This window comes from Ovis aries, chromosome 2 (genome assembly GCF_016772045.2).
Source record: "Ovis aries strain OAR_USU_Benz2616 breed Rambouillet chromosome 2, ARS-UI_Ramb_v3.0, whole genome shotgun sequence".
Classification (NCBI taxonomy): domain Eukaryota; kingdom Metazoa; phylum Chordata; class Mammalia; order Artiodactyla; family Bovidae; genus Ovis; species Ovis aries.
In genome coordinates this window covers 47706481-47722022 of record NC_056055.1, presented here as the reverse complement: position 1 = coordinate 47722022, position 15542 = coordinate 47706481, and the positions used below count along the sequence as shown (strand labels likewise).

The window sequence follows — 15542 nt, the reverse complement described above, 5'->3', positions numbered from 1 at the left end:
TTTTTTAGCATATTTATTTATTTATTTTGCTTTACAATACTGTATTGGTTTTACCATACATTGACATGAATCAGCCATGGGTGTACATGAGCTCCCAATCCTGAACCCCCCTCCCACCTCCCACCCCATATCATCTCTCTGTATCATCCCCGTGCACCAGCCCCAAGCATCCTGTTTCCTGTATCCTGTATCGAATACACTGGTGATTCGTTTCTTACATGATAGTATACATGTTTCAATGCCATTCTCCCAAATCATCCCACCCTCTCGCTCTGATCAACTTTTTCAACCTTCAGTTTATTAGTTTCTGCAGACTTCTTGGAGTTTCTCCATGCATTTGCAGTTCAGGGGTCAGCCAAGGATTTTAGATGAATCTATGTGCATATCTGAGGTCTCCCCACTTTGGCTCTTTTTTCCATTCCTGTTATTCCATCATTCTAATCCCATCCATCGTAATTTAATGTCTAAAGAACTAAAGTAGCCTGTCAGCATTCTGGATTCAATTCTTCCCTCTCAAACCATTCTCCATGCTGCAGCCAGTTTCGTTCATTCATTAACTCATTTGTCAAATAATTGATGAGCACACACTCGAAAGACAATACAGTCGAGCAGTCAAGCTATTGCAGCTAGTAGGTTGGCGTGCCACATCAGCAGATGAAGAGACCATAAGATCGCATTTATTTCGATAGTTTGTTATTTATGATAGAGCAGGTGGCATTGATTCTTCTTGCCCCCAAGTACTACGGTGATGCAGAAGCAAGTCCAGGTAGATGCTACACAGGCAGTAGGACTGTGTCCCATTTGAGAAAATTTGAGCTTAGAAATCTTACATTAGGAATTTGAGCACACCTGCCCAACCTTTTCCCTCAAACATGAAATTATCTTTGTTGTCCTTGGGCAGCAAGCAGATTCATCCTCCTGCCTGAAGGGAGATACTATCTCTAGATTCCAAGGCCACTTACTGTGCAGACATCCTTGAAAAGACAGTCTAAGTAACCAGACAGGTAGAAAGACTGAAGAGTCACCTCTAAACAAGTCCAGAAGCAAACCAAACTTACCTTAGGTTGAAGTTTCAGAGTGATTTCAGAGATAATAGAAATGTGTCCATCTGTTCCCTTAAGTCCTTCTTCCTTCTTTTCATCTGCAAAGGAAAAACGGAATCCCAGTGAGGTGATAGGTTTAAATTTCCAGAATATATTTTAAATCTTTTATCCCACCACAAAATATAAGGCTGTAAATTTTAATTACCTTGGAAGTCTTAGACTTATATTCTTTTACACTAAATTGGAAAGGTGTCTGCAAAGGCAGAATTTGTTTATAATCAGCAATTTATTAACCCTTTGAACAGCTATACAAAGGAATTGGGTTAGATTTTATTGAAGAAGAAAGAATATATGTTGTGATTCTACCTACAAGAGCCCTATACCCAAAATGAGGAGAATGGGCCTATACTTGAAGAGGGTGTTTTTCTTGTAAGACAGCGTCAGTATCCTGAGTGTACCTTCTAAAGAACCCAGGCTGTAAGGGTTTCTCGGGTGGTAACAACTACCAAGGGAAGCTTTTATGGCCCGTTCCAGTTTCCAGTGTTCTTCCTGCTGGGTATGGAAAAGCAGTTATTAGAGCAGTCTGCCCACCCCTGCCACTTCCTGGTGTAGGTGCAGACTTGTATTGAACTTAATACTGTCGTCACGATGGCAGCTTTGCATTGTTAGAGGAATCATTCCTTGAAGCCTAGTTCTTTCTGATTATTTAGTATATAAATCACTGTATGAAAAATTCTTCCTGTCTAAAATAACTAAAATAGCTGTTTCCTATACTGGATAAACCTAATATATGGAGGGCCTGAAATTTCAGGTGGGCCTAGTGAAATGGTCAAACTTAGACAAAGATCAGAAATGAGGGGTAGAATTTCAGATAGAAGTAATTGAGTGAGCCAAGACTGAACAGCAGAAATGGCCTTAGCATTTTTTTTAAAAAAGAAACACTAAGGAAGTTAATTATAAAAGAGAATAAGAGATGGACTCATTTCCTGTAAGTTTCTTTCTTATTTAATCCTAATTCTTTTTGTATTTCACTTCCTTCCTTTCTTTCTGGTTTCCCCAACCTTTTCTTCCCTATTTTACTTGCTTATAGCATAAACCTTTCAGTTTCATACAGTAGCATCTATAGGCATTGCTTACTTATTTTGGGTGGCCTCCAGAATTAAAGTTGCCACACGTCCAAAGCTTGTCCTTTCCATTGAATATTCTACTCTTAGGTCAGCAGAGTCATTCTTGAACTTGGCTGTATTACTGAGCAGACTCATTCATAAATTTAGACTCCTTGGACTAACTAGATTTATTGTGGGCTACCAGAAATCCCTTTCAGATGTGCATGACTGCACTTGGAAGCTCTGAGCTTTACAGCCCTCTTTACTTCCATCTCTTCTAACCAGAGCAATATCTCTTATCCACTAGCAGAAGAGAGTTAAGGATGTGATTGGGAGTTTGAGCATGAAAGTAATGTGATGGGCTTGGAGAGTGTGAATGCAAGGTGTGTTGGAGACAATAAGATAGGTACTTCACCACAGCTATAGGCAAATTCTGTCTCCTAAGGTATTACTACAAAACATAAAGCCCGATATATACTTAATGTTTAGCATCTACTACATTTGCTGAGGCATTGTGAAGAACATACTGGTTACTATGATAAATTAGGGTGAAAGGAGATTTGATTGGAAACAATCTCTGCTTCAAGTGTTTTGTGGTTTGGGTGATTTTTATTTCTTGCTGCATTTGCTGGCATTTATTCCCAATGTTTTACATTACCCAGTAGCTTGATTTTTATTATTGACAATTATAGTCTCAAGTGACTTTCTCCTTGACTTTGTGAGAGTTTTTTCCCCCCCAAGCATATTTCCCAGGTTTATTCTGTCCAAGAAAAATGAGGATAGTTAATAACCTGCTCTATGTTTCTTATTAAAAAAAAATTATAAAAGCTTAAAAAGGACCTTGAAAATCATTATGTACATCATTTCCCAAAGCTCCTTCCTTAGAACAGGTAGTCTCATGCAATGTGTGAAAAATGGATCCCATCATCAGAGAAGTTTGGGAAATACTGAATGTTCTTTCTTGGAAATTTGCAATACACACTAGCAACTTAAAGGCTCTGAAAAATGATACAGCAAATAAACCTGTGTATTTTTTTTGAATCTAGGATTTTTCAAAATCATTTGATCTCAGCACTTTTTAAGGCATAAACTGATAGCATCTTAACTGAAAGTGAAAGTCGCTCAGTCGATTACTGACTCTTTGTGACCCCATGGACTATACAGTTCATGGAATTTTGTAGGCCAGAATACTGGAATGGGTAGCCTTTCCCTTCTCCAGGGGATCTTTCCAACCCAGGGGATCAAACCCAGGTCTCCCACATTGCAGGCAGATTCTTTACCAGCTGAGCCACAGGGAAACCCAAGAATACTGAAGTGGGTAGCCTCTCCCTTCTCCAGCGGGTCTTCTGACCAGGAAGCGAACCAGGGTCTCCTGCATCACAGGCGGATTCTGTACCAACTGAGCTATCAGGGAAGCAGCTTAAGGAATTGGTCAAAGACTTGGTAGATACTAGTTTATTTGAATATCTTTATTTCACAGCTGAAGAAACATGGGCCCTGAAAATTGTCTTACTCATCACATCTAAAAACAATGCTTTAGATCTACAAATAAATGATAGATAATGATATGCTCTTATTTAGGAAACTAGTTGTAGCCTCAATCAAAACCCAGACTAGTTGGAGCCATGATCAAACCCCAGATATTCTAAGTTGTATCTCATACCATTTAATACTGATAGTGCATTGAAACTTATATGTGCTACTGTTTAAGCTGAAGATAAACTTTAAAAATGTTATTATTGCTGTAAAATGTTTCGTGTAAAAAGTGAGTATTTTGGTGATGTTTTCAATAGTTTTAGACTACTGCTGTCTCTAGTCTATAACAATGTCAAGTGCTGGTCCCTTGAAATTGGTTAGAGTGCTCTGGGTTTTGAAAAAACAGTTCAAGTCTCTTTAAAGCCATCTGAAAGGGGAATTTTCTGAAGCTTTTTCTATTCCCATGATTCTCACAAGAGTCTCCAGTTCTTTCTAGTATAGAAAGTAATGGATCTTCCCTTAGAGAAGTGCTAATCCCAGAGTGATCATGTAAGACAGATTTTCCCACCTCTGATCAGGTTTTTTTTTTGTTTTTTTTTTTTTTTAATATGGTGTTTTATCCTCAAGGTGTTTCTTTTTTCATGAAAATAGTGTACTGTATATAAGAAACACTCTTGGAATTTTTATTTTTCAGGACTCTATTTTGGTATGACATTTTTTGATCATTACCACACTTAGCTAAGTCAGATTTCACTATCATCAAAGAATAGATCTTAGAATTAAAATCTCAAATTGCGCTTGACCTTCCTGATTTGCAGTCCATTTAAATTAGATAGTATCTCCCGTCGTCTTAAAACAGGTGACCTCTTAGAACGCTACCATTTGTGGAGAAAGCAACTATAACAATAGGAAAAATATGTGAGGTGAAGAAAAAGCCTGTATCATTTCTTTTAGCATCAAAAAAAATCTATGAATAGTTTTTAATGCTGGAGATAAACAGGTATCATAAATGGTGTATGGGGGTTGACATTAGTGTATCAGAAGTTTTTATGGGCACTCTTGCTGATTACTTGATGCAACCCTGTATATATTGTGCTGTGTTTTCTCAACTGCCTTTGTAAACACTGTGGCCTTAATAGATCATTTTGAAAGAAGCTACCATCCCACTGCATCTGTTGGTAGCCTTCTTTCAGGTTTCTGACATATCCTTAATCTGATGCTCAGCCTTGTCATTTGGATCAATAGTAAACCAGATAAGATGTCTTCTACTTGCAAGACTATGGCTATAAAAGGTATCTGAAAAATAAATTCACTTTTTATGTCCATGCCACAAACCTTGGGGGTACTAATTTGTCATTTGTCTCTCCATCTATCTGTAAACAGTCAGTTAAATTGGTTATTGATGAGAATAAGGTGAATTATACTTGAAACAAGAGTAATATAGAAATAAACTTCATAGTAAATTTCTTAGATTCCTTCAGAAAAGTGACATCTTTTTAAGAGATGGCATATCTTAAGTTTAATCTCTATTTTAGAATGAGCAATTTGTTTTCTATATTGTTTTCTATTCTATATCATCAATAATAATCAATTATAATAATGTTATACTTTATAAAGCACTTTTATATACATAATCTTATCTTCATAACCTCATAATGTATTAACAGTTTTATAATTTGTAATTCATTTGTCAGTCATTCAGAAATTTTTATCTAGTACCTATTAATACTATATATATATAATATATATTTATATATTATATGGCACCATGCTAGGCACTGCACATTCTGTATACAAAAAAATGTTGGTGATAATAGAAGATTAAAATTGTGACATTTTAGTATTAGAAGGATTCCCCCAAATCATCTCCAAACTTACTGTTTTACAGGAAGCTAACTTGCAGCTGGTTTGTGAATCATAGTCAACCAGCCATCCAGTAGCATTGTTTTTTTTTTCTGTTATATAAACTGATAATCTTTCTAAAGTCAGCCCATAGTTTAAATTTTTGAATCTGTGTTCTTCATCTATGAACTGACAATGATTCTGGCCTTCATAAAAGGGATATTATGAATATTAATAAAGGTATGATTATGGAACATTTCAAAATTGAAATGCCCATCTGAGGATAAGAAACAGGTCCTATAGGGAAGAGACAGGGAGCAAGTGAATCAAAATGTAAGCCATGGTTCCCTCATGTTTGTGAAGTGCAGGCTGCTCATTGTTTTCTTTATATTTTCATTTTTGAAGTTTCTTTAATGAACATCCTACTACTTTTATAATAAAATTAAGTTTTTTTTCCCTCTCTTCCCCCTCTAACTTTATATTTTGGAATAATTTCAAATTTACACAAAAGCTGCAAGAATACTGCAAAGAATTCTCATGTACCCTTCACCCAGGTTCCCCAGATGTGCACATTTAACCACATGCACTTTATCCTTTACTCTCAGTGTATATGAGTGTGAGACATTGTCTTCTCAACCACCTGGAGTAGGTTGTAGACATGATCCTCCTTTGCTCTCACATCTTTAGTGCATATTTCCTGTTAACAAGGACATCCTCTTAAATAACCACAGTTCAATTATTAAAACCAAGCAACTAACATAAATACAGGCTTCCCTGATGGCTCAGACGATAAAGCATCTGCCTGCAATGTGGGAGACCCGGGTTCGATTCCTGGGTCAGGAAGATCCCCTGGAGAAGGAAATGGCAATCCACTCCAGCATACTTGCCTGGAAAATCCCATGGACAGAGGAGCCTGATAGGCTATAGTCCACGGGATTGCAAAAAGCCGAACACGACTGAACGACTTCACAACATAAATACTATTATCAAATTCTTATTTAGATTTTTCTAGTGATCCAAATAATACCATCTATCTAAGAGAAAGTCCAGGATTAGACATTTCATTTGATTATTATATTTTTTTAATTTTCATTAATCTGAAACAGTTCCTTAATCTTCTGTGTGTGTGTGTTTGTGAGTGTGTATATGTGACCACATATGACATTACATTCTAAAGTGTACAGACCAATTATATTGTTTTTCATTTTGAATTTGTCTGATGTTTCCTCATAATCTGGATTATACGTTTTTGGTAAAAATGTCGCAGGAATGATGTGTGGTTTTCTTCTCAGTGCACCATAGCAGAAATGCTTGTTGGTATTTATCCCATTACTGGTGATGACCCTGATCATTTGGATAAAGTGACTTCTGCCAGGTTGCTCCAGTGTAACCTTACTTGCTTTCTTTTTGTGATTAATATGTATTTTGTGGAGCGCTCATTTGAAACTATGTAAATATGTTATTACTCGTCAAACTTTCACCCACAAGTATTAGCCTCCTCTGGCCACTCCACCTGAGTCAGTTATTATTATGATAGCTGCCAATTAGAGAAGTTTTTTTTTTCATAGGTAAGAAGTAGATTTATTTAGAGAGAAACACACTCTGCAGACAGAGAGTAGGCCCTAAAATGTTATTTTTAATCAGTCACTGCTGGTTCCAGATATGAAATTGGGTGTATGGTCTGATGGAAACTATAAAAGTGACCTCTCATGTTAAACAAAAAAGCTAATAATAAGTGGAAGAGATTGTACCAAGAGGCTAAAAAAAAGCTTATGTTAGACTTAGGGTAATGGAATTATAGGAGATCTTTTTTCTTATTTTCCAAATTTTTAATAATTTTCCAGTTTTCAATACATATGAAATATATAATTCCTAATTTTTTAATTGCTTTCTAAAATGTGTATTTGTTTATATCTAATTGGTCCACAAAGAGCTTGAGGGCAATACTAAATGTTGATTTAAGAATTGTGATGTGCTTGAATTTAGAACGACTGTTAAACTAGAATTAAAACATAGCTGTGGCAAAAAGGACACTTTTCCTGGGATAAGTTATCAAATGGAACAATGAAAATAATCTTTGATCTGCTGATGTTTCTTCCCCATTCTAACTGCTAAACTGCAGCATTATTTTTTTTAACCAACTCAGTTGCCTCTTTCTTAGTTTCAAGAGAAAAGGTCCCAGAACAGTGGAAGATGAGGAACAGTACAGAGTTCAGGGGTTGATCTGTAGATGGAGGTGGTGTGTGATATGATATTTTGAAGATGGCTTAGATTTAAGACTAGGAGGTACGTGTTTGAATTCAGGTATCACCATTCATTGTGGGGACCTTGGCTACTATTTTGAAGATGGGTCATAGTTATGAAGTCAGATAACTACTTAGTGCTCAGCATTTAATGAAACCCTTTAATGAGTAGCCTGAATGAGGTTCATTAAGGATTTCTGAGTGTAATTGAATTTATTTACATATTTATCTGTCATTTGTCTTTCCCACTATCTAAGAAATCCATCCATAGTGTGGAACTGAAGTAGAGAAGGCAACAAATGGATTCAATCAGTTGTTTGAAACAGTTTCCCCAAAGGAACATATCTTAGCCAAATAGATGAATTGATTTTTTTTTTTAACTGCATGTTGGGATCGATAGAAGGTACGTTGTTGAAAAACTAAAGATGGAGCCTACTACAAGACTTGGGGTGCTTCAAAGGAACCAAATGTTAAGCAAGATTTGTTTGGATTTAGCTTCTGAATTTAGTAGTGAAACATGATTTTTTTAAATATAAATTTATTTATTTTAATTGGAGGCTAATTACTTTACAATATTGTAGTGGTTTTGCCATACATTGACATGAATCCGCCATGGGTGTACAAGTGTTTCCCATCCTGAGCCCTCCTCCCACCTCCCTTCCCATCCCATCCCTCTGGGTCATCCCAGTGCATCAGCCCTGAGCACCCTGTCTCATGCATCGAACCTGGACTGGTGATTCATTTCACATATGATAATATACATAAAACATGATTTTTAAAAAGTAACTGCTTTCAGTGCAACTCAGGAGACTGCTCAGGGTCAGTGAGGAGAACAGACCAGGCAGATTATGATGTTTATCAAACAGTGAGAACACTAGGAGTAAATTCTTTCCTCCTTTGAAGGTTGTCATCCAACCTTCCTGGTGTATTTTTGTATTTTTTATGCACTTGCCCCTCCTTGCATGTACTACATTGTAATGTATAATGACTGTGCATATGTATTTTAAGTATTTTTAAAGCTTCCAAAACCCTTAGCGGAGTGTCTGATTCAGAGTAATTACATAGTAAGGAACTGTTGAGTATCGAATGAATTGTTGAATTAGCAAGTCTCACTCTTGATACCATTTTCAAATTACCTGTAGAGCATTTAGGAAATACTAATCCCAAAGTCTCAAATTCTGACTTCATTGACCTAGAATGAGACAGGAATTCTTTTTTGGTGGTTGTGAGTGCTTTTTTAAGTTCTTCATGGTTGAGAACTCTGATAATTAGGTTATTTGTTTAAACAGTGATTCTCAAAGTGTGAACTCCTGGACCTATCAGCACTGGTATCTCCCATAAACTTGCTGGAAATGTAAATTCTTACACCCCACACCAGAGCTAGTGAATGAAAAACTCTGAGGGAAGTCCCCAGGCAGTCTGTTTTCCAGCCCTTCAGAGATCCTGATGCATGCTAGAGTTTGAGAACTACTGATTTAAGATGAAATCAATGTTTTCCTATAAATAAAATGTCAACTATGAGAAACAAAATACATTTTATAATCAGCCCAAAAGGTTGTGCCAACTTAAAGCACCACTCTAAGTAAATGAGGGTAACTCACAAGCACGAGGGAATTGTACTTGTGGAAATAAGCATCACAGCATTTTACAATTTTTTAATATTTATTTTTTTGAATGAAATGCTCTCTACTGAAGGGACTAACTTTCATACTAATCTTAAAAAATTGCCCCTATCAGGCAGAAAAATCACATGAAAAATCCAGCATTGTGTAAGGAAGCCTCAGAGTCAAGGATACCTTTCTGTAGTTTCTTTTCTTAGAGAAAAGTCTGTCGACTTTTTTCTTGACAGTAACATTTTCTTTTTCTGTTGTGCTGTTTGACTATGTGCCACTTGATAGTTCTGTCTGTTCCTGTGGAAACCAAGTTAGTGGATGGAGCCAAGGCTTGAGGGAGGCATTGAAGAGAAATATTAGTAGAGTTCAGCCACAGAGCAACTAAAGATGTTGCCTTTCCTTCAGTCAAATCCTTCTTGAGAGCCAGAATCTGTTTTAAGCCAGGGAGATGTTCTTGGCTGATGTATTGTCTAGCTGCTCTGCCAGATGGATGAACATCTTAAACTTGAAAAGCAACAAATAGAGCTCCCATTCTGCCTTTGAAGTGCCATTCTTAGCCTTTGCTTAGAGAATTGTCAAATAGCTTTTTTTTAAAACAAAAATTAAGATTTGCTAAAGTTGACATGTTAGTGATGTGGTTACCATCATAGGTGTTGAGTAATTAGAGCTTTTACCTGTAAAACACAGTATTTAGGCTTGAAATCAGAAATTTAAGGAAAGAAGGAGAATGTCTGACTGGAAAAAGTAACATGGATTTCATTTCATTGCTATAGCTCAGTAATCCATGTAATCATTTCTATAGCTCAGTCATTCAAAAATTTGGTTTTTAAAACTGTTTCCTATAAGGATTCACATTAAAATTTTTTTAAAGAAAAAGCATGAAACCAAAGTACAGTGAGACACCTAATTGGAGCCCAAAAATTATCCAAGCAGGCAATAATAATAATAAGGAAAGGCCCATCTTTTTTCCAATTCACTTACACTCTATATTTGATATGGTAGCAGTATCTCGTGGTCTAGGAAAAAGAACAGTATGGATCGCATTATACTAAGCTAAGCTATTTATATGGTTATTTAAATTATGTTTATATTTCAGTTAGGATGTATAGATTCATTTTTCCAGTTTTATGTGCTTTCATTTATGCCAGAAATTATGTCTTTTGATAAAACAGTTGACATAGCTATTAATATAGATGATTTATAACCTTGTATCTTGAATCCTAGCCATCTCTTCCAATCTTCAGATCCATATAGATTCTCTTCTTTTTCTACTTTTCTTTTTTATAGACATCTCTGTATAGATTTCCCTCAGGCACCCTAAACTCCACATGTTAAGAAAACAGAACTCAAAAATCTTCATCCGGAATCCTGTTGTTCCTTCTGTCTTTTCAATTATTGACACCACTCTCCATTGGACCCATTCAGGAGTCCTCTTACATTTCACAGCCCATCCTCTAATTTCCACTTGCTGCTGCTGCTGCTAAGTCGCTTCAGTTGTGTCCGACTCTGTGCGACCCCATAGACAGCAGCCCACCAGGCTCCACCGTCCTGGGATTCTCCAGGCAAGAACACTGGAATGGGTTGCCATTTCCTTCTCCAATGCGTGAAACTGAAGTCACTCAGTTGTGTCTGACTCTTAGCGACCCCATGGACTGCAGCCTACCAGGCTCCTCCATCCATGGGATTTTCCAGGCAAGAGTACTGGAGGGGGGTGCCATTGCCTTCTCCGAATTTGAGCTTAGCTGCCAACATTTCTATTCTGGATTGCTGCTGTAACCCCCTAACCAGTTGCACTGCCAAAGATTTGTTTGCCTCAAATCAATGCTTCAGACTGCCTCCAGGGCATTTTCTAAAAACAAATTTACTCACATCATTTCCTTAAACTCTTCATTGGTGCCCCATTACCTATATGATAAGTTTTAGACTCTTCATCTTGCTGTATTAGACTCTCCATTTTCTCGCCCCTACTCACCTCTCTAGTCACATTTCACTTCTTATATGTCATTCATGTTGCAATAATATAGAACTGTTTTCAAGGCCTAAGGTTCTATTTTACCCTGTATATAGGCCAAGAAGTTAGTCTGTTACTCCTTCATGGATGTTGACAATAGACACAAGCCTCTAGGTCAGGGACAAAGAAACTTATTATTCATAGTGTAGAAAAAAAGCACCAGCACCCATCTGTTTGCATCCCTTTCCCCAAAGAACCATGAGGAAGGCCCATATACCTGCTGTGCACGCAGTAGTTTTCCATCACAGCACAGAGGAACACTGAACTTCAGGAATCACACTTTTGTAATGAGCAGTTAGTAAACTCAGGGGAAGAGATGTCCTGTCCTTCAAATTGATTGCAGCAGACACAGCCCAGAGAAGCTGCCTAGGCCAAGAATGGTCAAGTCTCTGCATTTGGGGCATAAGAACATGCACAGCTGATTAGGACCCATGGTAAATTGCTTCTCCCAACAACCCACCACTTGGCCCTCCATGTTCTTCACATGAGCATGCCACTCCATCAGCTACTCTGATTAATCTAACCAACAGAGACTAGGAACAAACCTAATTAATACGTCTCATATAGCATTTAAGTGATAGAATTCTAAGCTGCAGGGTGAGAACAACCTGCAGTATTGACTTCAGTGTCCTGGATTAAGTCCACTGTGACTAAGTACCAGGGGAGACAGCAGGTCTTACTTGACACAGCCAAGATATACTCTAAGGCTTTTCTGTTATCAATTATGATACATGCAAGGGAGTTTGGCTGACCTGCTGATCTCAGTGTTATTGCCAATAATTATAGGAGGCACTAGATGGACTGAAAAACAACCCCTAGGCCCAGTGGAGAAATATTTCCCTCTCTCCTCCAGATATAAACATAAAACTTGAAGAGGCACAAGTCACTTTAGTTCAGGGTTTATTGTTAAACATGGATCACCATTGGCTTTCCAGGTGGTACAGTGGTAAAGAACCCACCTGCCAATGCAGGAGACGCAGGTTCCATCCCTGGGTCTGGAAGATCCCCTGGAGTAGGAAATGGTAACCCACTCCAGTATTCTTGCCTGGAGAATCCCATGGATAGAGGAGCCTAGCGAGCTACAGTCCATAGAGTCACAAAGAGTTGGACATGACTTAGCAACTGAGCATATACACACACACGCCACCCAGAGGGTATACCCATGAGGCCAGCCTGGGATTACTCTTAGGGTATGAATCCTACATTTTCAAAATAGCTGTGTATAACCCCCCACTCCTTTTGTCCTGATTATTTCCCAGGAGGCTGCCATGAGAAGATGAACTCTTTCTGAGGATGGCCATGTACAGTAACTTCTCTCTTAGGTGTGTACCAGGTGTGTACCATGTGTGTACCGTGTACAGTACCTCTCTCTTAGGTGTGTGGATCAGGAAGAGGTAACAAGTAGAGTTAGAATCTTTTTGAATTTGTTTTTGAGGAAGCCATGCCTGCTCCTGATTATTTCAGATTCCTGGAAACATTATGGGGCATAGAATGTCCATCAAATATCTCAACTATTGGCCCAATTTTGGATGGTCTTTATGACAAAAGACACATCATAGTCAGATGGTATAGAAACCCAAAACATGAAAAACACTTTAGTTTCATGGGCCTCAATGCCTTGGCTAGTATAGGCTAATCAGACTGGAACAGTGACATTGTAACCTGAAACATGTCTGCAATCGTGAGGCATAAGGTGTCCCTGAAAGGGGTTGGTCAAAATCCCTACGAAGAATGGGCAGGGGCAATGCCCTGTTAAAATGGCCTCCTTTATTTTAAGAGAAATCGGCCAACTTAGAAGAACAAGCAAGTCTGGTATGCAGTGGTGGCTCCTACATCAAACATGTACCTTTTACTCTGGGTCCAATCTGTGATGATGGATTCATTACCGTGTTTAGTGCAATGATGAATCCAAGAGGCAAATGGCCAATGACCTTGGCAATTCAGGCTTATTCAGCAGCCTGATGCCAGCTGGTCTCATAAGAGAATAGGCCCTTATAGTGGGCATCTACATGACTGACCCAGACTGTTCAATTGGCAACTAGAGTTTATCTCCATAGTTTGTAGCCCCATAGAGGTATGTCTTTAAACGATCATCTATAGTCTTCCAGGTGCCAGATCAGATGACTTGAACATTGACAACATTCCATGAGTTAAAAAAAGCATGTCCCATCCCTAAGAGTAGTGGCTCAGTTAAGGACAATGGCTTTCACTTCAGCCCACTGGGCTGACCCGTCGTTAGCATAGTCGGTCTTCCAGAGTTGCCATTGAGACTGGACTGCTTCCCAGTTGTGGTTGGACTGCCTCCCAGTGGATGCCATCTAGTTTTAACTTAGCCAGATCATCAGTAAATCAGGCCAGGGCATTCAGGGGAACCTCTGCGTATTGAGGGCACCATTAAACAAGCAGCTTTGCTTTAAACAGTGGCCACCTCTACACCCAGTGCTTTGTCCTCATTACCAGACAAAGCAGACCATAGCAGGGATTGGGTACATGGCACAGTTGGCTCTGCATTATTAGACAAGGCATTGCATTCATTTTCACTTTCGAGCTGTTGCTCACTCAAGTCTCAACCAAGGGAACGTCTACTGTTTTCATTCCACCCAAAGTTCTATATCAAATAGCAGGGTCTCATTGCTTTCACCATTTAGTTTCACTTTGGAAAGTCCTTGGCTCAGCAACCACAACCACACTGCCTTTCAGCTTGCTGCCCCATTGTCATGCTGCCATCTCTTTCTCTGATTGCCCAGAGGAAGGTGAGCTAAAACCAAGGCGTCATTTGGGCAGGTTCTTTTAATCCTACTCCTCATCACTGAGTCAACAGACAGGTCAGTGGGGTCCTTTACCTCCCCAGCCCAGCCCGCCATGTGGATGTGTGAAGATTCCACATGGAATCTTCTCATCCCTGAACCTGACCTGCAGGGCCCTTGTCCTTACTCTTAGAGAAGACTATGTCTCTGTCAGCATCCCCTCCTCATTTCCTGTAATGTCAGGTGTTGGATTTAATTTATCCTACTTCCCTGCTTTTTTCTTTGTATGTACCAACTTACTACAAGGTAATGAATTAGCTCTGAGTACTGGCAGAAGATATATGAGTACCTTCAGAGACAAAAGAGCTTACTACTGATGGCACAGCAGAAAGCATAATCACTTGCATCTTTGCATCAGTTCCTTTACACCAAGAACCAGGAGGCATTGCCAAGGCCCCAGATGGACACTGAGCACACAGTGGGTTCACATGGCATCTGAGGGATGCTGAACTGGGACGTATCTCCAACTTTTCTACTTACTTTAGTAAACACTAAGCAAGACTCCTCTCGATCTAATGTTCAAGGAGACATGAATGTCCCACAAGTTTGCTCAGTACAAAACCAACTCCAAGAAATGGCCCAGGTAGAGAAGTCAAGGCTTTGCACTCTTGGCACGCTTAATAAGAACATGCAGGGACACTCCAGCCCCATTGCAGAGTGCCTCTCCCGACATTACTGTGGTATTTCTGACTGATTTGTGTCTGCAGCCATTACAAGAAAGCTTGATATAAAGAGGTTATTGATATTTGTGACCTGTATACTTCCTGCTGCTGCTGCTGCTAAGTTGCTTTAGTCGTATCTGACTCTATGCGACCCCGTAGATCTCAGCCCACCAGGCTTCTCTGTCCCTGGGATTCTCCAGGTAAGAATACTGGAGTGGGTTGCCATTTCTTTCTGCATATACTTCCTAGGGATAGTGATTTTTATTATAAATTAATATTGTAAGTGCCTTGAGAGTTTATAAATATGTAATTATATAGATATCATTAGAATTAGTAATAACAAATGTTTATATTACTTCCATTTAAGTTTTGAATGATGTATCTTTTGGGGGTACAGAATGATTAGGATTTAGATAAAATATGGCAGAATGCCTACCTTACATTTATTTGTGCTATTATATATATATAGTTATAGTTATAATATTTCCAGGACAAAATTATACACAAACCTGTAAATGAAAACAAAATATAATGAACATTTGGTGGACAGTTGTTTTCTCCCTCAACTACGATGAGAGTAAATATAAATGCTGAGGACATAGAACAAGAATGCATCAGGAAGCATACAGGTTTGGGGAAAATATATGGTCTCTTCAGTGTCCCAGTGGGGAAAAGGGCTGCTGTATGCAGTCCTGTATTCACACTAAAGCAAAAAAATATTGCTTAGAATTTGGGGGTA

General features: G+C 38.5%; 1 protein-coding gene across 15 annotated transcripts in view; it reads left to right on the top strand.

Annotated features, from left to right (window-relative positions):
- The window catches only part of INVS (inversin), a 136021-nt gene that overhangs the window by 39974 nt on the left and 80505 nt on the right, over positions 1-15542 (top strand). For 2 of the 15 annotated variants that reach the window (XM_042243186.2, XM_012120200.4), the window contains one exon: positions 12594-12667. The exons of 11 other annotated variants lie outside the window; for them this stretch is intronic. The gene's annotated coding sequence lies outside the window, so the exon portion shown is untranslated. The remainder of the gene's footprint in view (positions 1-12593; positions 12668-15542) is intronic. 2 more of the 15 variants (XM_042243188.2, XM_060409236.1) reach the window with 1 other exon arrangement.